Here is a 24724-nt window from a genome sequence, read left to right as displayed (position 1 = left end):
GCATGATGAAAACTACTTGAGAACCATAGGAGATGGCTTATTACTTCAACACACAATTTTTTGGAAAAACAAACTGCTCACACAGAGATGATTACTATCACATGGTGTTTAAGTGGATACCTGCATGTCTTGAGCTCATGGCAGGTGCAAAAGGAGCTGGCTATGAAATGATTACAGTAGTAGGTATGGACTACGGTTCAATTTATGCAGTTAGAATGTATTCCTGACTTTCTCCATTGCTTACATTTCTCTTGACTGTGAACCGCGCCATGGATTATAAACGTGTGCTTGAAGTTTTGATAAATTTTAACTTTTTATAATAGATTTGTGTATATTTTATGGTAGTAAATGCCAAAAGAGACTGTTATCTACACGTACTTTATGAATTCAGGATGTACCCGCTATTTTCTTAATTTTTCAATATTTCTAGGTTACACGATTCATCTGCAAATTTTTCAAATAAGTTGTTAAAACTCCAAAGAATGTTTTCAGTAGATGTTTTGAAAAAAATGTATGCATGATTGGACCCATACAGCTCAGAACCATGTTGTTCAGGGGTCAGGTGTACATTGAATTGACTTAACAGGGCGACTTTATGGTCCTTTTCCCTTCTCCAGGCCTAACCCCCATCAGTTGGATCTGGGTGCTCTCTCACCCCTCGAGATCAGATAGAACGGTCGAGGTGCATGTCGCCAACAGATCCTTAAAAGTCCAAGTCTCTCCCTTCACCAAAGTTCTCCAGAATACTCAGAGGGGGGTGTATGGCCTTTGGTCCCTCTTGGGAACAGGAAGCCCCACTCCAACCCAATAACTGCTTCAAAATGGCCAATTGCAGAATACAAGGGAAGGAAGGGACAACGTGTAGAGTGAGAGTGTGGCTCCATGCCAGAAGGCAAGTCTTTACCGTTATGTTTAGTTTTGAACAACGCAGCAGCTGCTTGGGCCTCAACCAAAGGATCTCATGTTTTCAGTATGCCCAGAGCTTTGTATCGGGCAGCACGTTCCTTGTGACTGATGCCATCTCTTTCAAATTTGAGGATGCCTTGATTCTGCAGCCATGGCCATGTGGCTTTCTAGTTGTGCCCATTGGCTAGCTGAGGTATTACTAGTGCAGTTGTTCTGTCACTAAGTCGTATCCAACTCTTTGTGACCCCATGGACTGCAGCATGCCAGGCTCCTCTGTCCTTCACTATCGCCCAGGCTTTGCTCAAATTCATGTTCATTGAGTCAGTGGTGCTATCTATTCATCTCATGCTCTGCTGCCCCCTTCTCCTTTTTTCTTCAGTCTTTCCCAGCATCAGGGTCTTCTCCAATGAGTCAGCTCTTCGCATCAGGTTGCCAAAGTATTGGAGCTTCAGCTTCAGCATCAGTCTTCCCAATGAGTATTTAGGGTTGATCTGTTTAAACATTGACTAGTTTGAGTTCCTTGCAGTCCAAGCGACTCTGAATATGGTGTGTGATCCCTGAAGGGAAGACTAGAGCAGTAGCAACTTTTAAAGATGTCCACTTTGATTCAGGGCATGTGCTACCCTTTTTATTTACAGTGGGGGAGCAAAAAGGTTTTCTTGACTTCTTAGGGTCCCTGGCTGAATGGGAAATTTAAGCTGACAGAGAAAGATTAACAGAAGAAAAGCATACACATAAGTTTTACATGATGTGGGAGCCTTGATAAGGGAATGAAGACACGAAGCAACAGTTTGACCTGAGGAGTTCTGTGCTGGGTTAGAGGAAGACTGGATGGTTGTGGAGGAATATGATAAGTCAGAGAGTAAGTTTAGTAACTGGGAGAGACTTAGCACAAACTGTTTCTTAGGGTCCCTTTGTTTTCTGAGATAAGTAAGGATGCTCTTTTAGTCTGGGTATAGCCAGGGAACCACTCACCTGAGGGTTCAATGACCTGCTTCAGGGAAGAAGGGCAGGGGGGAAGGTCGGAGGGAACGCACTGTTTCAGCTGTTTTCTCAGAGTCTTTCCGCTTAGAGTATTCTATACACCAAGGTGCCATGTTTGGGGGTAGCACATCTTGAAGTCCATCTATACCTCTATAACTTCCGTTTTTACTCACTCTTAAGATAAAGGCTAGGGAAATTTTTCAGGGCAGTGGAGCTGATCTCAAGAATGTATCTAGAATTTTGGGGGTCAATTTCTCTCTTGGCAGTATGTCGTCTTCATCAGCATTATAGATCCAGTATGGGGCAGTAGAGCCCGGATGCCAGTCATTGCCTCATCTGTGGTTTCCTACGGAAGTTTGTCTTGGTGAAATCTCCCCAAGAAGCTGTACCACAGCAGGAAGGATCTACTACAGAAACCTCTGAGTCCTTTGGCTGTGGTTTCTCAATGCATCTGAGGTAGGCATGGTAGACTGTAGATGGACTGAGCCATAAGACATTTCAGCTTCTTTTGCAACAAGTTTCACATCCCCTCCTGCTCCTTGCTCAACCAACCAGCGAAAGCTGTCACCATGTGCCTGGCTTCTGTCCATGCTGGTCATGAGTTTCTCTCCTTTTTCCCTGAGTGTAGATGCTCACCTCTGAAACTATTGTCTGAAGAAATGTTGCGAGCCACATCTGCCCTCCCCCAGCTCCTAGTACAGACTTCCCTCATTTTACTTGTGCCTTGCTTTATTGTGCTTTACAGATATCATGAGTTTTTTTTCTTTTTTTCAATTCTTTTCCATTATACTTTATTACAAGATATTGAATATAGTTCCCTGTGCTATATAGTAGGTGCTTGTTGTTTATCTATTTTATATATGGTAATGTACATCTGATAATTCCATACTCCGAATTAACACCTCCTACTTTGGTAACGATTAAGTTTGTTTTCTGTGTCTATGAGTCTGCTTCTGTACTGTGGGTTTTAAAAAAAAAAACAAAAAAACCCAAATTGACAGTTCGTGGGCAACCGGGCATTCCGCAGGTCTGTTGGCACCATTCATTTTTCCAATAGCATTTGCTCACTGCCTGTCTCTGTGACTCATTACAGTAATTTTTGCAATATTTCTCACTTTTTCATTATTATTATACTTGTTATCTTGATCTATGATCAGTGATCTTTGATGTTACTACTAATCCATGACTCTAGGTTGGCAAACTTAGATGATAAATGTATGTGTTCAAACTGCCTTGCTTCCTGTCCTCCTCAGGCCTCTCTTTCCCTGAGACATAATAATATTGAAAATTAGGCCGGTTGATAAACTTACAATTTGCCTCTAAGTGTTCAAGTGAAAGGAAGAGTCTCTCAGCTCAAATCAACATCTAGAAATGGTTACGCTGAGTGAGGAAGGTGCATCAGAATTTGAGGCAGGCTGAAAGCTAGGCCTCTTACACCAGTTACTGAAGTTATGAATGCAAAGGGAAAGTTCTTGTAGGAAATTAAAAGTGATGCTCCAGTGAGCACATAAATGATAAGAAAGAGAAATAGACTTACTGCTTGTAAGGTAAGGGAGTTAGAGAAGGTGAGGTTCAGAAAAAGAATGAGACCGGCACTTTACAGGAACAGATCACCTTTAGTGAGGCGAGAAGGGGCAGCAGTCAGGTTAGCCAGCTGCTGCACTAACCTAAGAAAAGAGTAAAGATGTATAGGCATGTATGTGGAAAGTTACTGTCTTAAGGGGGCCTGTTCTTCTCCAAGGTTGTTCAGAGTAGTTATCTCTTCAACAGCTGGGGCAAGGAATTTTGGAGATGGGCCAGAGGCTGGACCGGCTGGGAGCTGGGTGTAATCAACCTAATGTCCATGTTTTTCTTCCGGTGAGAGAGTTCTTTGTTTTGCATAGAATGGTGGGAAGGACCCGGAGGGGAGTTTTAACTCCAGGCTACCTCCAGCCGTGCAACTTTCCTTCATTCCAGACCCTAAGGAATATATACAAAAAGAGAAAGAGAGGTGGGTGCCCTTAATGTTCAGGGCTTCTTCGTGCTGATAAATGTGGGTCAGGGGTTGGTGGTACGGGAGGAAGGAAGTCTAAGGCCTGTAGTGTTGATTTTTTATTTTAGCCGTCAGGGTCTCAAGCAAAACAACAGTCTTGACTTGGTCTCAGGAAAAGGCTCGGATTCGGTCTTGGAGGAATCTCTGGAAAAGATTAAACAAAGAAGGCCCAAAGGTGAGTAGGAGGATGATAAAAATGAATGGTCTGAGAAGGGGTAAAGGTTAGAAAAGGCTTCCTGTAGCCACAGGGTGGCGATGTAATCTTCAATGTGTTCCAGCGTGGCTCCTTGAGGACTCCAGACCCAGCTTTCTGCTAGAAGTTGTCTCAGGCTCAGGGCCGGGGCAATGGGATGATCCAGAGGGATGGGATGGGGAGGGAGGTGGGTGGGGGGTCCAGGAAGGGGAACACATGTAAACCCATGGCTGATTCATGTCAATGTATGGCAAAAACTATTACAATATTGTAAAGTAATTAGCCCCCAACTAAAATAAATAAATTTATAAAAAAAAAAAAAAAAAGAAAAAAAAATATGAAAGTAAAGTGTGGATGTTAGGCTCACCAATTTTGGCTATAGTAAAGACAGGACTACCAGAGGCGGCTTGTCATTTTGTTTTGTGATTTGGTATATTGTTATAAAAGGAGATAGGACTATGTTGCTGATGTCTCCGGCAATGTATTACAGCAGCTTGTTTGGGGAACTGAGCCACATGGAGGAGTTCAGAAATAAAAGAAGCATTGAGAATAGGTGTGTCCTTCTGAGTGAGCAATCTCCTCTCTTTCCAGATTACAATGTTAGAATGTAATATGTTATAGACATATTTGGAGTCAGTGTAAATGTTTCTTTTTTGGTCTTTGGCTAGGGTCCAAGCTTGTGTAAGAGTTATCAGTTCAGCCTGTTGTGAGGATGTGTGAGCTGGGAGTGTGGCTAACTTGATGAGGCAAGGGGGGATAACTCTGTTGGGCTGTCTCTGGACTATTAGTGTTCATATTGCCATCTATGAACCAGGATGGGATTTTGGGGTCAGTAAGGGGCTGATCGGTTATATGTTCAAAGGGATTAAGTGTCATATCTAAGGTCTGAACACAGTCATGAAATAGGTGTTCTGCTTCTGGATCTGGTGTAGGGAGTAAGCTAGCAGGATTAAGAGGTTTACAAGGCATAAAAGAAAGGGATGGGTCGAGGAGGTGTGTGTGGAGGATTTGTATTCGAGCAGGGGGCAGAGAAAGGAAAGTCTGATGAGAGAGTAAATCTTTGAAGGAATGAGGTGAGCATACATTTAGAGGAGCATTTTGGGTTGGTTTTGGGGCTTTAGGTATTAAGAGGGTGGTTGCAGCTATGTAGGAGAGGGTCTGTTGTAGAGGATGTGGGTAAGAAGCTGGCGGGGTTAAGGGGGGCGCAGGGGGAGAATGAGAGCCGAGGGTTGAGGAGAAAGGCGTATAGGACCTGCACCCTGGAAGGGGGAAGGGAGAGGAAAGCCCGATGTGATAGTAAGTCTCAGAAGGTGTGTGGAGAACAGACTGTTAAAGGGGCATGTCTAGAGAGTTTATTTGCTTTGGGTGCGAGGGCTGCGATAGGAGCCGTGGCCTGTATGTCGGGAGGCCACCCTTGGTCACCATGTCAAGCTGTTTTGACAGATAGGCTATGGGAGCCCCGGTGTCTCCAGCCTGCTGACATAGAAGCCCCAGGGCCTGTCCTTGGTTGGAATGGGCAAAGAGAAAGAATGGTCTGGTGTGATCTGGCAGGTGGAGAGTTGGCACTCGGAGGAGGCTCGGGGTGAGCTGGCGAATAGGATTGGCCAGCGAGAAAGGGTTAAAGAGGGGCTCATCCAGACATCCTTCAGTTGTCTCATAGAGCAGCTTTGCAAAGAGGGAGAAGTTAGGGATCCAGATACGGAAAAAATTTAGGAGGCCGAGGATAGACAGGAGTTCTCTTTTGGTTTTTGGAAGTGGACAGTTAATTAAGGCCTGGATTATATCTGGGGGAATAATTTTTTGTTGGTGGGACATGGAGAGCCCCAGATAGGTGACGTTTGTCTGTACTACTTGGGTCTTGGATGGGAACACCCGGGTCTTGGATGGGAACACCCGATCACCCTAGGATCCCAGGGCCCCAAGGAGTTTGGCAGTGTGTTGGAGGCAGAGTTTTTGGGTTGGGCTACAAAGGAGGAGGTCATCTACGTATTGGAGGAGATGACTCTGGGCTAGGTCGAGTGTCTCTAGGTCCTTTTGTAAAGCCTGTCCAAAAAAGCGGGGGCTGTCTCTGAACCCCTGGGGGAGAACTGTTAGTTGTTGGGAAGCATGAGTCTCGGGGTCTTGCCAGGTGAAGGCAAAAAGGGGTTGAGAGAAGGGGTGGAGGGGGATGGTGAAAAAGGTGTCTTTGAGATCTAATAGCATGAAGTGGGTTGCAGTCGGGGATATGGCAGACAGAAGGGTGTAAGGGTTAGGGGCTACTGGGAAAGTCGACGTGATGGCCTCGTTGATTTTTTGCCTATCCTGGACCAGTCTCCAAGAGTTTGGTCCCTTCCTTACTGCCAGAATAGGGGTGTTGTGTGGTGAATGGGTAGGCATTAAGATAGAGGCCTGAAGAAGACCGGTCTATGATAGGCTTAAGTCTCCTGTGGGCCTCGGGGGTGAGAGAATACTCTTGTTGGGTGATTATATTCGAGGGGTCCTTTAGGGTAATGTGGACTGGGGGATGATGTTTGGCTATGGATGGGTGATCAGTGTCCCAGACGTGGGGGTCCAAGGCGGGTAGATCTAAGGGAAAGTCAGGGGTGCGGGAGAGGGACAGTCCAGGTGCTGTCTTCATGCAGAATATAGAGACTGTATCGAGGTGGGGTATGGTAATAAAGACCCCCAATTTGGATAACAAATGTCTCTCTAGGAGTGCCATTGGGCATTTAGGCATTATCAGGAATGAGCGTATGAGGTCAATTTTTCAAATTGACAGAGTAATGGAGGGCTGAGTTTTGGCCTTAAGGGAACTCCAGAGACCCCCTTGATTGTGAGTTCTGAGTCTTGAGTTGGGCCAGAGTAGGAAGTTAAGAGAGAGAAAGCGGCTCCAGTGTCTATTATAATACAGGTCTTTTTTCTGGCCATTACCCCGTCTACCCTAAGTTCTGAGCTCGTGTCTGGGACACGGACGGGGAGGCTGGAACCCAGGCCCCGTCATTGGAACAACTCTCGTAGGGTTGGGCTGGGGTTTTGGGGAGAAGCGGGAATCTCTCCAGGGGTGCCAGGGCATCCCTATGAACATTCCACTCTCCAGGTCTGGGAGGTGGGGACCTCCCCAGTGTTGTCAGGGCGTCCCTGGGGACAGTCCACCTTTTAGTGTCTCCACTGACCATAGGTTGGGCATGCTTTTGTAGGGGGCCGCAGGTTTGGGCATGCCTTTGTCCAGTGTCCTGACTGGTTGCATCGGAAGCAGGGTCCAGGGGGGAGGTCTTAAGTCCCAGTCTGGGATGACTTGGGCCGGGCTGATCTCTTCCCTTAATTGCTGCCGCCAAAAGGGCATATTTAGCTTTTCTCTCACGGTCTTTTTCTCTCTTAGCTTCCTCCTCTCTATTATTGAACACCTTGAAGGCTACTTCTAGAAGGTCTCTTTGGGGGGAGGTCTCAGGACCCTTGTCTAGCTGTCGAAGCTTGCGTCTAATGTCAGGGGCGGACTGGCTGATGAACTGAAGATGAAGGTAGAGTAATCCAGCAGGGTGGTGATATCTTAGTTAGTAAACTTCTGGACTGCCTCTGTGAGGCATGCCAAAAATAAGGCTGTATTTATGTCTGCCCCTTGGGTGATTTCTCTGACTTTATCATAATTGACATGGATATGAGCATTTTTCTGCATTCCTTCTAGAAGGCAGGTAATCATATGATTCAGTCTCCTGATACCTGGGTCACTGGGCTGGTAAGTCCAGTGGGGATCTGATTGAGGCACCGCCTCATCAGCAGCTGGGCTATCCCTGTCTTGGTTATGGAAGTGATCGGCATGGGCTTTTGCCGCTTGCCGGATACGTTCTTTTTCATCTAGGGTGAGAGAGGCATTTAGGATATAATATATGTCACTCCATGTGAGGTTATAGGCCTGGGAGAGTTTCAGGAATTGTTTTCTGTATCTGGTAGGATTTTCATAAAATGATCCTAACTTTTCTTCTATCTGGCTGATATCTGACAATGAAAATGGCACGTGGACTCGTGTGGGGCCCTCTGGCCCTGCTCCCTCTCTCAGGGGAAACATATGTTGGGTATGTGACCGTGTGGCAGGAGGGGAGGGAAGAGGGAAGGGGTGGTCAGGGAGATGGGGTGGCGGGGTTGAGGGGGCGTCAGGAGAGGTTTTGGGGTCAGTAGGTGAATTGGATGAGGGGGAAGGAGAGGGTTGGCGGGGTGGCAGATAGGGAGGGGGCTCGTCCGCTGGGTCAAATTCTGGGGGTGCGGAAGGTCATGACCAGTGGTTAGTTGAAGAAGAAGAGCCCTTTTGTTTGGGAGGCAAGGTGCATAGAAGGACCTCGTGGGTGGACCAGTTCTTGCATAGGGAGGGCCTGCTCGGAAGGGCTCAAAAGGTTTGGGCATATGGGACCTCTGACCCTTTGCCATTCCGTTTGAGGAAGTTAGTGAGATCTGATAAAATATTGAAATCAAAAGTCCCGAACTCAGGCCAGTGGTCTTGGTTGTCTAATTGGTATTGAGGCCAGATCTGTATACAGAGTTGTTTTAATCGGTTAGCTTTGAGTTCAGTGAGAGAGAGTGGCTTGAGATTTTTGAGAACACGGGCCAGAGGGGAATCCTTTAGGACAGATTGGCTAGACCCCATAATTGAAAGGCAAGCAGAGGTTCCTATTGGGAGCTCGAGTTGTCACCATAGTTGCAATAGGAGTTATGAGAAGAGAGCTCTGTGTCGAGGGGAAGCATCCCTACTTTCGCCTACAGAGTGGCCCTAGGCCGGGGGTCCCTGGGACCCGGAGAGGACTAAGTTTAAGGGCGCCTCTAGAAAAACCGTCCGGATTGGATCTTACCTTAATTTAGGGGCTGGCTTTAATGGAGTGTTGCATGTAAAGCGGTCGAATGGCAAAAGGCCTCTCTGCTGGAGTTGGTCGGTCTCGAGAAAAAGAGAGTGTAGAGAAACCAGGAAGGGGGGGCAGTATTCCTCGGGGCACGTGGAAAACCAATAAAGCCCTTACACAGGACCTGTACCGCTCACGAAGGCACAGGGCGTCCACTCGAGGAGGTCTTGAAAGCCCGGGCAGGAAAGTGAGCTCGACAGTCTTCCACACTCCAAAGAGCTAGCTGTGGAGAAGGAGAAGGAACCTCAACCTCCTGCGTCTCAGCACCAAAAATGTAAGGTTCGGAGTTAGAGTAGGCGAGGTTCCGAAAAAGAATGAGATTGGCACTCTACAGGAACAGATCACCTTTTATGAGGTGAGAAGGGGCAGCAGTCAGGTTAGCGAGCTGCTGCACTTATCTAAGAAAAGAGTAAGTATATATAGGCATGTATGTAGAAAGCTACTGTCTTAAGGGGGCCTGTTCTTCTCCAAGGTTGCTGGGAGTAGTTATCTCTTAAATGGCTGGAGCAAGGAGTTCTGGAGATCGGCCAGAGGCTGGGCCAGCTTGGAGCTGGGTGTAATCAACCTAATGTCTATTTTTAATTCGGGTGAGAGAGTTCTTTGTTTTGCTTAGAACGGTGGGGAGGACCTGGAGGGGAGTTTTAACTCCAGGCTACCTTGAGCCATGCAACTTTCCTTCACCTTTGCCTAGTTAGATCCAGACACACAGGACTCCTTGCCCTTTATGAAACATTAGGGAACATTTCAGAAAATTTATCACACACCACCATGGGAGAAATTGAAGAAGTCCTAAAAATGCAGCGATGTATCATATGCATGTTCTTCAATCATGTCTGATGGGAAGAATTGATATTGTTCAAGGATCAATTTCACCCAAACTCCTCGATAGAGTCCTCCAAAATGCCAGCAACGATTTTTGCAGAAATTGATGAGCTGATTTCTTAAACAAATTCTTTCTTTCTTTCTTTTGCTCCATCAGGTCTTATTTGGGGAATGTGGAAACTTCATTGTGTCACGCAGGATCTTTTGTTGCAGTGCACAGGCACTCCAGTCACGATGCCCAGGCTCAGTAGTTGCTCCACTGCATATAGGATCTTCGTTCCCTGACCAGAGATTGAAGCGATGTCCCCTGCATTGTGAGGCAGGTTCTTTTTTAAAAGATTCATTTGTTTGCTTGTTTACGTAATTTTGGCTTGGCTGGGTCTTTGTTGCTGCACACGTCAGGTTATTCTAGTTATGGTGAGTGGGAGCTACGCTCTAGTTGCCGCAGATAAGCTTCTCATTGCGGTGACTTCTCTTGTTGCAGAGCACAGGCTCTAGGCACTCAAGTTTCAGTAGTTGCAGCTGTCATGCTCCAGAGCACAGGCCCAGCAGTTGTGGTGCTCAGGCTTAGTGGCCTTTCAGCTTGTGGGATCTTCCCGGAGCAGGGATCGAAACCGTGTTCTCTGCATTGGCAGGTAGAGTCTCAACCACTGGACAACCAGAGAACTCCCTGATGAGCTGATATTGAAATTTATGTGAGAACAGAAGCGCGATGATAGCCTGAAGACTTGTGACTATGCACAAATAAAAAGACAAACACAGCCTAGTTTCATAGCTTACTGTACATGTCCAGTAATGGAGCTGTGGATCCATGGGACAGGACTGACAGTCCAGAAGCATTTCCAGACATATGTATGTGGTCAATGGATATTCAGCAGAGGAGTCTAGGTAATTCAATGCGGGGGGGCGGGGGTGGATAATCTTTTGTTGAGCAAATGGTTGTGGAATATCCATATGGGGAAAGCAAACCTCCATTGCCTTGTGTACTTACCTTCCATCATTCACAAAGATTACAGTCAAACGCTCAGAGCTCTACACGCAAAAGCTAAAAGTATAAAAAGTTAAGGACTCAGATGAGAACGTTGTGACTTTTCAGCAGGCAAGTCTTGCACATATGAAGTCAATATTGATAAGCATGAAAAACCAAAAGAACAATATGAACCCAGACTTCACGAATCAAAAATATCAGTCAGATTATATCACCACTCTGTTGATAACTGTATGAGTTTCCTAGGGCTTCCATCATAAAGTACCACAAAGAAGATGCCTTCAGGCAAGAGAAATTTATTCTCTCAGAGTTCTGGAGGCCAGGAGTCTGAGACTGGGATGTTGGCAGGGCTGATTCCCTCTGATGGCGCCAAGGGAGAGTCAGTTCCAGGCCTCTCTCATAGGTTCTGGTGGTGGCCTGCAGCACCTGGCCTTCTCTGCCTTGTAGACACTTCACTCCAACTCTTCCTCTGTCTTCACACAGCCTCTCTCTCTGTGTGCTCACATGGCTTTCTTATAAACGTAGCAGTCACTTGATTTGGGCCACCGTAACACACTGTGACCTCACCTTAACTAATTATATCTGCAAAACCCCATTTCCAAATCAAGTCCCATCCACAGGCTCCAGGGGGTGGGGCTTCAACATCTTTTTCTGGGGGACACAGTCCAACCCACAGCCACCCTCCACCACCTCCCACTTCACTCTGAGCACAAGCCCTCAGCATGTCCCCTGAGGCCTCCACATCCAGTCCCCGTCAGGTCTTGGCCCCCTGTCCTGCTGCTCTCCTCTTCACCCACTCTGCTCCAGCCACACTGGTCTCCTCACGCTCCCAAACCTCCCTCAAGTCCTCACTCCGTCTCTGCTTGACAACAAAGCCGACCCTGACCACCCAGTTGAAAAGGGAAAACCACTCCTCCAAGTGCTCCCTGTCTTTTCTCCTGCTGCCCTTCCGGCCAGAGATGTCACCATATTCCCAAAGGCTATCTAGTGTAGTTGTTATTTCATTTCTTGACAGTCTGTCCTGGCTAGACTGGAACCTCCATGGAGGCCTGGAACAGTGTCCAGCAAAAAATGTTCCTTGAGTTACCGAATAAATAAAGCTACTGTAGAAAATGTAATAAAATATTCTTCTGAGCCAGGAATGGGGAACTACTTCCTAAATATTGTTTTAAGCCCATAACAGATTAATATCAAGAATATACCGATATTTTAAATATTCTGCTGATAATCCAGAATTTAACTGCAATTCCGATTTGTGGAAATGGGAACAGGATACAAACAGGCTAGTTACAGCGGAGGAAACCCCCAAAGGTCGCAGGATACAGTAGGAGTGGAGATGGGGGCAGCCATAGCAGGGAGCAGTCTGGCATGACTGAATCCAGTGAAGCCTGCACATCCCTGACCTCCAGCATTTCTGCTCCTGGGAAACTGTGACCAGTCCCCTCAGCGGGGGTGTATGAGGGTGTCCTCATGGTGTCGACTGTGGAGGCGTGAGTCAGAGACACCTAGACGTCCCACTGACTGTCTTTCTGCTCTAATGTCAGACCCTCAGGTGGGTCTGCTTAATTCATGAATTTCCACTTGTGTATGGATGACAGAAGTCAACACGCTAGACCCTCTCTCTGTACGATCTTTGGGCTTTCCTCCCACATGTCTGACCAGAGTGTCCACACCTACTCTCTACATGTCCATGAGAATCCGGTTCTGGCCTGACACAGTTTTTCTCCAGGGATGATGGTGAAAACCTATTAATATCTGCTAAACCTACAACTAAAACTATCACAACGTCTGCTCAGGGCTCCCCCTTTTTAGCACCCACAGGGAGCTTGGACAGAGAGCTCATTTAGTCATCTGTAAGTAACTGCAATGCTTTACTTCCCACTTGGCTTTCCTACAGGGTCCCTAGCCCAGCACTGCACTGCCCTTTACTTGGAGAAGCTGGCCTGCTCCCCTCTCCTCCTGTTGATTTTATTTATTTATTTTTGCCTATGCTGGGTCTTCCTTTCTGCAAACAGGCTTTCTCTAGTTGAAGGGATTGGGGACTACACTCTAGATGCTGTGCTCTCATCATGTTGACTTTATTCGTATACTTTTGCCGGTGCTTGTCTTCATTGATGAACACGGGCTTTCTCTAGTTGTGGCGAGTGGTGTCTACACTCTAGTTGCTGAGCACAGGCTTCTCATCGCCGTCACTTCTCTTATTGCAGAACGTGGGCTCTAGAGCACAGACTCAGTTGCTCTGTGGCATGTTGGATCTTCCAGGACCGGGCATTGAAGCAGTGTTCCTCACGTTGGCAGGTGGATCCCCATCCACTGAACCCCCAGGGAAGTCCTCCTCATGTTTTGTCTTGCTCCATCCTGAACTGTAACTACTTCTCTAACCTCTGCTTTCTCCTGGATTAAAATTACATGTGTATATGTGGGGGAGGGGGGAGAATCGTGTCTGACTCTTTGCGACCCATGGACTGTAGCCCACAAGTCTCTTCTCTCCACGGAATTTTCCAGGCAAGAATACTGGAGTGGCTTCCCATTTCCTTCTCCAGGGACTCTCCCTCACCCAGGCATGGGACCTGTGTCTGTTGTGTCTCTCATGTTGGCAGGCAGAGTCTTTACCACTAGCGCCACCTGTCTTTTGAAAGCCTGAATGAAAGTGTGCGGCTCTACAAATTGGACCACCTGAATCATTTCCTCTACAAGTTCACTGACATCATCCACTCATGCCTGCTGCGAGTCCTTTCACACTCCTTCCAGACAGGTCCAGGTTAGCATCTGCAGCCTTTGACACATCTCCCTTGACATGGGTTTCAACCTAAATAGATCAGCTTTATTACTGATGAAACTGATTGGGCAGACCGTGATTGGGCATCTGAGCCAAGTCAATTTGCTGACTTCCTCCAGACTGGCTGAGACCTGGGGATGGCCACCCTCAGGGAACCATGGGCCCCGAGGATTGATCCACCTTCCCAGGCTGCTGCCTCCCGTGGTCAGCTTCATTCCCTGTCGCACTCTGACCTGTGTGGCAGACCCATTTTCTTCAGTACATATTATCTCTGAGATTCGCTTTCTCATACTGAGTTAGATTATCTGTCACACACACTCTTTCTGTAACATTCCTGTGTCACTCTATAATGCTTTTTCCACTACACTTATTCTCTCTCACACCCAGTCTCCCCTAGACTCTATCTCTGACACTCTGTGCCACACACTCACTCTGTCATGGTGTCTGTGAGAGAGTTAACTTAGTCAGGTTGCTAGCGGGACCAAGGCTCTTTAAGGAAGAGGTGAACATTCTTTCTTTTTCACATTCTTTTGCCTTAGACATGGAGGCCTGGTAGGCAGCAGAATCTCTTGCTCAATGAAATGCTTTTTTTGAGCTCGGAACCTATGTCATGGGAGAAGGTCTGGGTAAAACTTCCATGGCCTTGAGCTCTCGGTTAAACCATTTCTTCTGGTTAATATCCTGCAGATGTCATCCCAGGATATATGTTACGAGAAAGGGCCTGGGCAAAATTTTCACCGCCTTGAGGCATCTTTTTAATCTAAATCTATTCTCAGCAGCTAGCAGTAAAGTATATAATGCTCTCCTTAAACTAGCAAAGCGGGTACTCTTTCAAACCCCTTCTGATGTCTATGTCAGAAGCTTTTTCTGTCACTATCACTTTAATAAAATTCCTACTGCACAAATCTCTGAGTGACTGAACTTGCATCCCTTGGTCCTGGAATTAAATCTTCTCCTTTGCAGACCACAAATCCGGTGGCACCTTCCACCACTCACCGTGCACGTTAAGTTACCATCTATCATCTTGGGGGCTCACTATTGCTATCACTATCATCTGCAGCTTAGTCTCTTCCCATCACATTCTGTCCTTTTGAATTCCTGTCCCAATCACATATTCAGGCTGTCACACTCACTCAAAACCATTCACCTGTCACAGTGGTAAAATCTCTGAGGAACTCATTCTATCATACACTGTCTTTCCTTCATACTCTCTCACTCTCTTGTTACACGTATTATTTGTCATTGTCATTATCATTTTCCTTTGCACATCTCACAGTTCAGAACCAACTTAAGTCCCATGCCTGATGGAGCACTGCAGTCATCAGTTTTGAGAAATGGAGAAACCAAAATGCACAAGACTTGGAGCTGCTGGTGTTGGGGAGAGAGTGGGTTTATGTGATTTGTTTGGAGGAGAGCTGCATCATGGGAGACAGGAGACTGACATGGCAATACTGTCTGACAACTGACCTGGTGGACCAACACATGGAAAGCCCCTGCAACAGCACATGGACCATAGCAAGTGCTAGCTCTCACTACGAAGGAAGAGCACAGGTACAGGTGTGGGCTGGACAGACGGGGCACACTAGTGGGTCGTGTGGCTTGGCCCCTCACCCTCTAGTCCATCGTAGTCTAGTGAGCCCCCTTCTACAGCACGACTATTCTTACAAATGTTCCCCCAACCTGACAGTGGGCCCCTAAGGGCGAGATGTGTCCAGGCTCCCCGCTGGGGTCCTCTTGGCCACAGAGCAGGGGACAGACACAGGCAATAGACTGGGTCTACCCACACTCTAAAACTGACTGGGGGCCAGAATCGAGAGAAAGTGGGAGGGTGGTAAGGTGGGACAGGAATGCCCCACCCACAGGGAAGGGTCAGCCACTGCTTGTGCCTGTCCTCCTACAGGGGGGTGGGGAAGTCTGCTGGCCTTGGATTTGGAGGGCTGAGAGGACTCTCAGGCCAGGGTGTGGGGCTCAGGGGCCGGACTGAAGTACAACCCCTGATGCAGTCACCTCCCATGGCAGCAATGGCCCCTGGCAGATGCACCCCATGCCCAGGCAGTGCTGCTTCAGCCCGGTCGTCACTCCGGGCTGTACCTTGCTTGTTGTCTTCACCGCCTTCCAGACGCAGAAGTAGACCAGCACCCAGCAAGCAAGCAGACACAGAGTCACCTCCCAGTTGAGGGCCCCGGCACGAACAGGCCATCGGAGAGCCTCAAGACTTTGTTCCTGGGGAGGGAAAGGCCATGAGAGTTGTGCCAGCAGAGGGCAAGAGACTGCGGGTGTCCAGGGGAACACGGCCCTTCCCCCAGCCCTTGAGTCTAGCCGGTTCCTCCAGTGCTTCTGAGGGGCCCGGGGCAAGCCCAGAGCCTGCAGTCCCTGCAGTCTCTGAGCCTGGACCCCCAGTCAGCCCAGCCCCATGCCATCCCCAGTGAGTCCAACAGCAGTCCCTGCTTCCCTGCCCAGGCAGGCAGGATAGGCACAGCCCACTCCGCATTCGTGGTCTCAGGACTGCAGGGCCGGTTCCCAGCGCACCCCCATGTGCATGCACCTGCACATGCCCTAAGGCCCAGACAAGATCGCAGACTTGAGCTACATGTGGGAGACAAATGGGACCGACCGGGCTTGGCCCTGGTGCTCGACTCTCTTCCAGAAGTTGAAGTCAGTAGGCTGGTCACATGTGAACGTGGCAGCAGAGGTGTAAGGGGAAGGGGCTCACTTGGTGTTTCCACGTTTGGTGGGAAACAGCGAAGTGCTCATAAACACCTAAGAGGGACATCCAGGGCCAGCGTCAAGGCCTGATGGCACAGGCGTTCTCGGCGCCCATCATGACATCACCTGCTCAGGGGCATGGTTTCCTTTTTGTGCCTCAGCCCCTCAGATGCTCCGGCTGACCGTTGTGGGCTGATGAGAAGCGTGTGTGGTCATGGAGGCCACAGACCCAGGTGCCAGTGGAGGTGTTGTGGTTGGAGGTGCTGAAGGCCAGGGAGGCCCAGATAACCTGGTGACCCAAATGGCCCTGAAGGGCACCAGGGCCTCGGAAGTGCGGGAGAGGCGGGTGCGGCCGAAACTGGAGCCCCAGAGCCGGTGCAGGCATCTAACGCTCCGGGACCTGGTGGAGATGCTTCGCCTTGGCTGGAGGGACAAGCCATGCCAGAGCCCGGTGGCCACGCTGCCCCGGGGCCTGGTGTATGTGCTGCATCGGGACTTGGTGGGCATGTGCCCCTGTGGCCGGAGCACAAGGAAGCCAACTTCTCAATTTATATCTTATTTGAACAGAGGTGAGGGGATGGAGCAGGGAAGAAAGGGCCTACTCTAGACATTGGAATGGAGAGAAGACGGTCAGCCTGGGGATAGGAAGGGCTGCGGGGAGGGAGAACAAGAAGACGGCTGGCGGGTCTGGCCTCGGGGGTATGGGTCAGGGGTGGCAGGGAGAGATGGAGAGGGGAGATGGCCTGAGGGACTGGAAGGCCGGGGAGCAGACTTAGGGTGGGGATGGAGACAAGTGATAACAGCCAGAAGGAAACAGGCCTCTGAATGAAGAGTGGGCCTGAGGCACAGGCAAGGTTGGTGTGAGAGGGTCCCTTAGCCTCGCTGCCACCAGCTCCATCGTAGTGCTCCTCCCGCCACCCATGGAGGCAGAGATGGCCAGCCAGTCCCTGAGCCCACGCATCCAGCCCTACCACAGGGCAGTAGGGAAGGAGCTCACAGTGAATGGCAGCATGCCAACGATCCTAGTTTGCAAAGGGGCCTGGGCGGGTGGCAGGTGTCTGGGGTCATTCTAATAGTCAATTGGAGACCCCGCAAAGGTGAAGTCTAAGGATGTAGACATGTGCAGTGAGCCTGTCACCAGCTGAGGGGGCAGAGAGAACTAGAGGAACAGTTCCCACATTTACTTTGAGTTTCTTTTTCCATCCTTTTTAGCTGGCTGACTGCTAAAAACGGTGGCCAACTCAGTATTTGCATCACCTCCTGTGTCAAGCAGCTTTTCCTATCGGTTGGGATCAACCAACCAATTACGGGGTACTTTGTGCCCCTGGTTATCCCTAATCCTAGGCCAAGAAAGAGCACCTAAGATTAACCTAGGCAGTGCATCCTTCCCCAGGGCATTGATTCCTACACTGGTTGCTGATTTATTAAGGGGGCCTAACTGTTAGTTTGCTTATATTGGCCTTTGGGCACTCTTGGCCCTGTTGTTTTCCTCTGGCTGGAGGAGAAGGGTGTTTCAATATTTCTTATAGCAAAAAATAAAGCTGAACTATCATTCTCTGTCTGAATATATTTTCAAATACTGCACCTCCACAGTTTCTTGCCTTTGTCCTTGGTTTCAAGGGAAGGTTCGGGGCTTCATATAGGCTAGTTGCTGCTGAGTTGCTTCAGTCGTGTCCGACTCTGTGCAACCCCATAGACAGCAGCCCACCAGGCTCCGCCGTCCCTGGGATTCTCCAGGCAAGAATACTGGAGTGGGTTGCCATTTCCTTCTCCAGTGCATGAAAGTGAAAAGGGAAAGGGAAGTCGCTAAGCTGTGTCTGACTCTTCGTGACCCCATGGACTGCAGCCTACCAGGCTCCTCCATCCATGGGATTTTCCAGGCAAGAGTACTGGAGTGGGGTGCCATTGCCTTCTCCTATATAGGCTAGTAGTACAGTGTAATTGAAGACAATTTAGGAAGTGGAAGAAAATTAAAATGTATTATGTCTTGTCATTCAGCATTAACTGCTGTCAGTATTTTGGAATATTTTCTTAGTTTTACAGTGGCAATATTTGGCTCAGCTGGTAAAGAATCCACCTGCAATGTGGGAGACCTGGATTCAATCCCTGGGTTGGGAAGATCACCTGAGAAGGGAAAGGCAACCCACTCCAATATTCTGTCCTGGAGAATTCCATGGATTGTATAGTCCATGGGGTCGCAGTGTTGGACATGAATCAGTGACTGTCACTTCATAAATAACAATAATGTAATATTTGAATGTTCAGGATTAAGTTTTTCCTGGAATTAATTTAACATACACGCTTTTCCTCTTTCTAAAATTTCTTCAAAAACATGTACTTGGATGCACAAAAGAAGTACTGTAATGTAAATGTTAAACATTTAATATGTTTCCATTTTCCCCTTATAATAATTCAGTGCAATTCTTCTCTATAAGTCTTTTCCTGACTGGTTATGTCCTCAAGATAGATTCCAAAGGGTAGAAGTACTGAGTTAAAAATATACTTTTCTACGGATTTTTTAAGGCTATTGGTCTAGAGTAGGTGGTTGCTACTCAAAACTGTGCCCTCCCACCAGAATTCTAGTTTGCCCACCACCTTTTATTAGTAGGTCTGATTCCTCCCAAAGTAAAAAGCTTAGCTTGCAGAAGATCAAACAACTCAGAAACACTAGAACTATAACTTTATGGCCTACTGACCTTGTTTCATTTCAGTGTGGAAAGTTTGGGGATAATTAGTTAAGTCTTTGGGGGAGGAGTTAGCTCCCTCCAATGTCTAGTATTTCCTGCAACCTCACCAAATTTGCTCAGAGTTTTAGTAGTTCTGTGAATTACACTGTATTTTCTACATGTACGATCAGGTTATCTGCAGATAAGGTGTTCTCAGTCACTCAGTGGTGTTCGACTCTTTGCAACCCCATAGATTATATAGCCTGCCAGGCTCCTCTGCCCATGAAATTTTCCAGGTAGGAATACTCAAGTTGGTTGCCATCCTCCAAGTGATCATCCTGACCTAGGGATTGAACCCACATCTCCTGCATTGGCAGGCGGATTCTTTACCACTGTGCCACCTGGGAAGTGACGCGGTGTTAAAATTGAAAGAAAGTCAATGTGCACCTTCACTGAGTAAAGATTCAATAAATCAGAGTAAGCCCATCCCTTGGTGGCTCAGTGGTAAAGAACCCATGTGCCAATGCAGGAGACTCGGGTTCCATCCCTGATTCAGGAAGATCCCCTGGAGTCGGAAAGGACAACCCATCCAGTATCCTTGCCTGGGAAATCCCATGGACAGAGGATCCTGGTGGGCTACAATCCATACTGTTGTGGACTAGAATACAACTGAGCAACTAAACAACAAAACAATAAGAAAGACATCAGAAGAAGTTGAGAATCTGTGTGAGGATATGATACGTTCCTGTTCTTAAGAGTATGCTCCCACCATGAGACTGTGGGTATTACTTTTTTAATTTGTGTGGGTCTCAGTTGCAGCATGCAGGATCTTCAATGCAGCATGCGGGCTCTTATTTAATGGTTGCACCATATGGCATCTAGTTGGCTCACCAGGAATTGAACCTGGGCCCCCTGTATTGGGAGTGTGGAATCTTAGCCACTAGACCACGAGGGAAGTCTCTGACCTAAGTATTTTCTTTATTTGGGAAAATAATCGTCTGCTCTATTAGATTAATGAGCTTCCCAGGTGGCTCAGTGGTAAAATAAACAATCTGCCTGCCAAGCAGGAGATATGAGTGTGATCCCTGGGTCGGGAAGATCCCCTGTAGAAAGAAATGGCAACCCACTCCATTATCCTTGCATGGAAAACCCCAAGGACATATGCAGAGGAGCCTGGTGGGCTACAGTTCAAGGGGTTGCAAAAGAGTTGGGCACAACTTAGAGACTAAGCAAGAAGCTGACAAATACAGGGTAGGAAGTAAGAAAATGGACACTTTCATGCCCAATCGGTTGAAGTCAAATCGAAGCAACCTTTTTGGAGGGCAATTTGGTAACATGTATAAAACGTTTTAAAGAGAGATTACTTTTTGACCCAACAATCCTACTTTTTAAATCAGAATTATTGTACATAATGTGTTGGTGGTAGTGCTTTAGTCACTCAGGCATGTCCAACTCTGGCCACCCTGTGGACTGTAGCCCACCAGGCTCCTCTGTCCAATGGATTTCCCAAGCAAGATTACTGCAGTGGGTTGCCATTTCCTTCTCCCAGGGATCATCTGGACCTAGGGATTGACACTGCATCTCTTGCATTAGCAGGCAGATTCTTTACCACTGTGCCACTTGGGAAGCCCATTAATCGAATAGAGCAAAGTAGTATTTTTCCAAGTAAAGAAAATACTTATGTCAGTTACTTCCCCTGTAGTCCAGGGGCAAAGACTCCACACTCCTAATGCACGGGGGCCAGGTTCAGGTCCCGGTGAGCCAACTAGATCCCACACGCTACAACTATTAGATAAAAGCCTGTGTGCTGCAACTGAGACTCACACAAATTAAAAAAGTGTCAAAAGCAATACCCACAATCACATGGTTGGAGCATACCGTTAAGAACAGCAATGTATCATGTCCTCACACAGATTCTCAACTTCTTCTGATTTCTTATTGTTTTGTTGTTTAGTCACTCAGTTGTGTTCTACTCTACAACACTATGGATTGTAGCCCATCAAGATCCTCTGTTCGTGGGATTTCCCAGGCAAGAATACTGGATGGGTTGTCCTACTCCAGGGGATCTTCCTGAATCAGAGATGGAACCCGAGTCTCCTGCATTGGCGCGTGGGTTCTTTATTACTGAGCCACCAAGGGATGGGCTTACTCCTATTTACTGAATCTTTACTCAGTGAAGATGCACATTTACTTTCTTTCAGTTTTAACACTGTGCTAGTTCTCAGGTGGCACAGTGGTAAATCATCTACCTGCCAATGCAGGGGACGCGGACTCGATCCCTAGGTCAGGAAGATTCCCTGGGGGAAGAAATGGCAACCCACTTGACTATTCTTACCTGGAAAATTCCATGGACAGAGGAGTCTGGCAGGCTGTAATCCATGCGGTTACACAGAGTCGAACACAACTGAGTGACTGAAAACACCTTATCTGCAGATAACCTGATCATACATGTAGAAAGTACAATGAAATTCACAGAACTACTAAAACTATCAGCAAATCTGGTGAAGTTACAGGAAACACTAGACATTGGAGGGAGCTAACTTCTCCCCCAAAGACTTAACTAATTGTCCCTAAACTTAACTACATTGCTCTAAAACAAGGTCAGTAGGCCATAAGTTACAGTTCTAGTGTTTCTGAGTTGTTTGATCTTTTGCAAGCTAAGCATTTTACTTTGGGAGGAATCAGACCTACTTATAAAAGGTGGTGGGCCAACTAGAATTCTGGTGGGAGGGCACACTTTTGAGTAGCAACCACCTACTGTGGACCAATAGCCTTAAAAAATCAATAGAAATGTGAATTTTTAACACAGTACTTCTTCCCATTGGAATCTATCTTGAGGAAATAACCAGTCAGGCAAAGAATTATACAAAATTCCACTGAAACATTAATAGGGAAAATGGAAACATATTAAATGTTTAATTTAACTTACATTATAGTACTTCTTTTATGCATCCAAGTACATCTTTTTGAGGAAATTTTAGAAAGATAAAAATGTTTACATGTTAAATAAAAATAATCCGGGGGACACATTAATCCTGAACATGCAAAAATTACATTATTGTTAAATATGGAGTGACAGTCTCTCAGTCATGTCTGACACTGTGACCCCATGAAGTATAAAATCCACAGAATTCTCCAGGCCAAAATGCTGAAGTGCATAGCCTTTCTCTTCTCAGGGGATCTTCCCAACCCAGGGATCAGACCTGGGTCTCCCGCACTGCAGACGGATTCTTTACCAGCTGAGCCATATATTGCCACTATACAACTAAGAAAGTATTCTAAAATATGGACAGCAGTTAATGCTGAATGAGAAGCCATGATACATTTTAATTTTCTTCCATTCCCTAACTTGTTCTTCAAATACACTGTACTGCTAGACTATCTGAAGCCCAGAACCTTCCCTTGAAACCAAGGACAAAGGCAAGAAACTGGAGGCACAGTATTTGAAAATATATTCAGACACAGAATGACAGTTCAGCTTTATTTTTTGCTACAAGAAATATTGAAAGACCCTCCTCCTCCAGCCAGAGGAAAACAACAAGGCCAAGAGTGTCCAAAGGCCAATATAAGCAAACAGTTAGGCCCTCACAATAAATTAGCAACCAGTGTAGGAATCAATGCCCTGGGGAAGGATGCACTGCCTAGGTTAATCTTAGGCACTCTTTTTTGGCCTAGGCTTAGGGATAACCAGGGGCACAAAGTATCCTGTAATTGGTTGGTTGATCCCAACCCATAGGAAAAGTTGCTTGAGACAGGAGATGATGGAAATTTGGAGGTGGCCCCCATCTTCAGCAGTCAGCTGCCTAAAAGGCAGGGAAAAAGAAAATCAAATTAAATGTGGGAACTGTTCCTCTAATTCTCTCTGGCCCCTCAGCTGGTGACAGGCTCACTGCACATGTCTACATCTTTAGACTTCATCTTTGGGGGTTCTCCAATTGACTATTAGAATGACCCCAGACACCTGCCACCCGCCCAGGCCCCTTTGCAAACTAACATCGCTAGGATGCTGCCGTTCACTGTGAGCTCCTTCCCTACTGCCCTGTGGTAGGGCTGGACGCGTGGGCTCAGGGACTGGCGGGCCATCTCTGCCTCCAAGGGTGATGGGAGGAGCACTATGATGGAGCTGGTGGCGGCGAAGTTAAGGGACCATCTCACACCAACCTTGCCTGTGCCTCAGGCCTACCCTTCATTCGGAGGCCTGTTTCCTTCTGGCCGTTCTCACTTGTCTCCATCCCCACAGCAAGTCTGCTCCCTGCCCTTCCAGTCCCTCAGACAATCTCCCCCCTCCATCTCTCCCTGCCAACCCTGACCCATACCCTGAGGCCAGACCCTCCAGCCGTCTTCTTGGTCTCCCTCCCCACAACCCTTCCTATCCCCAGGCTCACTGCCTTCTCTCCATTCCACTGTCTACAGGAGGTCCGTTCCTTCCTGCTCCAGCCCCTAATCTTTCTTCAAATAGGATATAAATTGAGAATGTGGCTTCTTGGTCTTCTGGCCACAGGTGGCACATGCCCACGAAGTCCCGTTGCAGCATGTCCACCAGGCCACAGCCCGCCGTGTCCTCCTGGCCCCTGGGCAGTGTGGCCACTTGGCCCTGGTGCCACATGTCCCAACTGGTCCCGTGGTGGCATCGTCACCTGGCCCTGACATAGCTTGTCCACCTGGCCAAGGCATGGCCTGGGCACCGGGCCCCATCAAGGCCTGTCCGCCCAAGCCCTGCAGGGTGTCTCTGCCAGGTCCCAGAGTGTGAGGTGCCTGTACCAGCTCTGGGACTCCAGCCGGGCTGGACCCGCCTCTCCCATGCCTCCGAGGCCCTCGTGCCCTTCAGGGCCATTTGGGTTACCAGGTTCATCCAGGCCTCTCTGGCCTTCAGCACCTCCCACCATGCTACCTCCTCTGGCACCTGGGTCTGCAGACTCCATGACCACTCATGCTGCAGGTGAGCCCACCACGGCCAGCCAGAGCATCTGAGGGGCTGAGGCACCCGAAGGAAACCAGGCCACTGGGCGGTTGACATCACTATGGGGGCCGAGAAGAGCTATGTAATCAGACCCTGACACCAGTCCCTGGATGTCACTCCGGGGCAGCTCTGAGCACATAACTGTTTCCCGCCAAATGTGGAAACACCAAGTGAGCCGCTTCCCCTTATACCTCTGCTGCCATGTTCACATGTGACCAGCCTACTGACTTCAATATCTGGAAGGGAGTCGAGCACCAGGGCCAGGCCCAGTCTGTCCCATTTGTCTCCCACACGTAACTCAAGTCTGCGTCCTTGTCCATGTGTGTGGGCATCTGCAGGTGCATGCACATGGGGGTGCGCTGAGGCCTGGCCCTGGAGTCCTGAGAGCAAGGATGTGGAGGGGGCTATTCCTGACCACCTGGGGAGCGAAACAGGGACTACTCTTGGGCCCACCGGGGATGGCATGGGGCAGTGCCGTCTGGGGGTCTGGGCACACAGACTGCAGGGATTCCAGGCTGTGTGCGAGCCCCGGGCCCCTCAAAAGCACCACAGGAACTAGCTAGACTCAAGGGCAGAGGGAAGGGCCATGTTCCCCTGGACACCCGCAGTCTCTTGCCCTCTGCTGGCACAACTCTCACGGCCTTTCCCTCCCCAGAAACAAAGTCTTGAGGTTCTCCGGAGGGCTGGAGGTACCAGGGGACCTCAACTGGGAGGTGACCCTGTGCCTGCTTGCCTGCTGCATGCTGGTTATTTCTGTGTCTGCACGGGGGTCAAGTCAACAGGCAAGGTACAGCTGGGAGTGACGACAGGGCTGGGGCAGCAT

At 48.2% G+C, this 24724-nt stretch overlaps 1 long non-coding RNA gene across 1 annotated transcript; it reads left to right on the top strand.

Moving 5' to 3' along the window:
• Nucleotides 1-3773: 3773 nt before the first annotated feature.
• On the top strand, nucleotides 3774-10516 carry LOC145535550 (uncharacterized). The gene is made up of 4 exons (XR_014075465.1): nucleotides 3774-3880; nucleotides 3991-4097; nucleotides 9960-10125; nucleotides 10442-10516. It is a non-coding gene; the product is annotated as an uncharacterized LOC145535550 (long non-coding RNA).
• Nucleotides 10517-24724: the final 14208 nt, after the last annotated feature.

The sequence above is a fragment of the Giraffa tippelskirchi genome, chromosome X (genome assembly GCF_054371585.1).
Source record: "Giraffa tippelskirchi isolate mGirTip1 chromosome X, T2T-mGirTip1v1.2.pri, whole genome shotgun sequence".
NCBI classification, from domain to species: domain Eukaryota; kingdom Metazoa; phylum Chordata; class Mammalia; order Artiodactyla; family Giraffidae; genus Giraffa; species Giraffa tippelskirchi.
This window is presented reverse-complemented; position numbering and strand designations above follow the sequence as displayed.